The following is a 2500-nucleotide window of genomic DNA, read 5'->3' on the forward strand; positions in this document are numbered from 1 at the left end:
TAACCTAACCTATGTTGCGCCTTAACCTAACCTATGTTGCGCCTTAACCTAACCTATGTTGCGCCTTAACCTAACCTATGTTGCGCCTTAACCTAACCTATGTTGCGCCTTAACCTAACCTATGTTGCGCCGTAACCTAACCTATGTTGCGCCGTAACCTAACCTATGTTGCGCCGTAACCTAACCTATGTTGCGCCTTAACCTAACCTATGTTGCGCCTTAACCTAACCTATGTTGCGCCTTAACCTAACCTATGTTGCGCCGTAACCTAACCTATGTTGCGCCTTAACCTAACCTATGTTGCGCCTTAACCTAACCTATGTTGCGCCTTAACCTAACCTATGTTGCGCCTTAACCTAACCTATGTTGCGCCTTAACCTAACCTATGTTGCGCCTTAACCTAACCTATGTTGCGCCTTAACCTAACCTATGTTGCGCCTTAACCTAACCTATGTTGCGCCGTAACCTAACCTATGTTGCGCCTTAACCTAACCTATGTTGCGCCTTAACCTAACCTATGTTGCGCCGTAACCTAACCTATGTTGCGCCTTAACCTAACCTATGTTGCGCCTTAACCTAACCTATGTTGCGCCTTAACCTAACCTATGTTGCGCCTTAACCTAACCTATGTTGCGCCTTAACCTAACCTATGTTGCGCCTTAACCCAACACACGTTGGGCCTTAACCCAACACACGTTGGGCCTTAACCCAACACACGTTGGGCCTTAACCCAACACACGTTGGGCCTTAACCCAACACACGTTGGGCCTTAACCCAACACACGTTGGGCCTTAACCCAACACACGTTGGGCCTTAACCCAACACACGTTGGGCCTTAACCCAACACACGTTGGGCCTTAACCCAACACACGTTGGGCCTTAACCCAACACACGTTGGGCCTTAACCCAACACACGTTGGGCCTTAACCCAACACACGTTGGGCCTTAACCCAACACACGTTGGGCCTTAACCCAACACACGTTGGGCCTTAACCCAACACACGTTGGGCCTTAACCCAACACACGTTGGGCCTTAACCCAACACACGTTGGGCCTTAACCCAACACACGTTGGGCCTTAACCCAACACACGTTGGGCCTTAACCTGCTCTGTAATTGTCATACGACGCGTTAAATTAGTGTAGTGTTGCCTAACTGCAACCCCCGCAATATAGTTTGCTACTCGCACTGCCCGGTCCCCAGAGTATCGCTTCATGTTAAACACCTTGCAGCTATACACTGTAATGCGGATGGCGGCAGGACGTACATGCTCAATGCCCTTCGCAGTTGTTCATTGGCATTCGCATGGCGAAGCACAGCCTACGTTGTGGTACGGCTTGTGGCAACTGTCCGCTGATGTTGTACGTCCAAATCACACACTGTACCGCACATTGGTCCTCATGTACTGAATGATACATCGTGGTACATGTGTGACCGTACCACGACTGCGCCAACAACGGCGAACCATACGGTCCAAATATTGTGCACTCAGCTACGTGTCGTCTCCCTATAAGAGCTGGATTGCAGTATGGTATGCCGTGGATGGCGATCAGCATGAGCCGTCTGTTGATGTAGTGGCGCGTGTTGTCAGACGTAGTCGTCTCTTCTCACACACCGTGATAGCATGGTGCACTGCGTTCCACATCTGCGACATGCGACAGAGGCCGGTTGACAGTCGTTCGCGCAATGGACATCGCATACGTACGGGGGCCACCTTCCACGTGTTCGCGAAGCGTGCACATGTTGTTGCGTGTATGTGGGCAGACATAGTGTGTCGTGACACCTGACACAGGCATGCAACAATCGTTGAATTTGCAAATGGCGATGGACGTCTACGTTTGCTGGTGACGTTACGCAAATGAAGAACTGGTAAACCGTTGTGGTGCGGTTGTTCTCGCTAGAGGTGAATCAGTGATGGCGACGATCGGTTGAGCTACCAACCGGTTGTTTCAGCGATACCCACCATGCCCACGAACGTGAATGGCATGTGGGTGTGAAGCGATACGCGGCGGTGGCTGGGTGGGACCGTCCCCGGCCGGTGAGGGGGGGCCTTCCGGCGTGCTGGCCGCGCGGTGCGTGGGCGCACGCGCTACAGCCGGCTGGTGGGGGCGGCCAGTGGCAGGCGCGCCGGCCGACGGAGGCGGCAGGCGGCGCAGCTGCGCGCCGGCGCACCCTGCACGCGGCGCCGTGCGGCCAAAGTAGGTCCTCGCGGGCCCGGTGCGAAGCGCGGTGGACATCTGCAGTGTGCTGGTCCGATTGAGGACTGTGTGCGCTGAGGATGCGCCGCCGCCCGGCGCTCGGCGCCGCGACGCCGTCTGCTGCTCGGTCGCCTCTGCGGTTCTCGCAGGTGGATTGTATCGCAGCTGTGCGGACGTGTTGGCGCGTGCGCTGTGCTGGGAGAGTTCGCTTCGGCACCCAAGTGGGGCTTTTGTCCTTCTGTGGCGCTGGCGTTGGAGCTGCCGGCCACCGTAGGTGGCGCGTGTTGTCTCCCGCCGGCAATG

This window comes from Schistocerca americana, unplaced genomic scaffold (genome assembly GCF_021461395.2).
Source record: "Schistocerca americana isolate TAMUIC-IGC-003095 unplaced genomic scaffold, iqSchAmer2.1 HiC_scaffold_162, whole genome shotgun sequence".
Taxonomy (NCBI): Eukaryota; Metazoa; Arthropoda; class Insecta; order Orthoptera; family Acrididae; genus Schistocerca; species Schistocerca americana.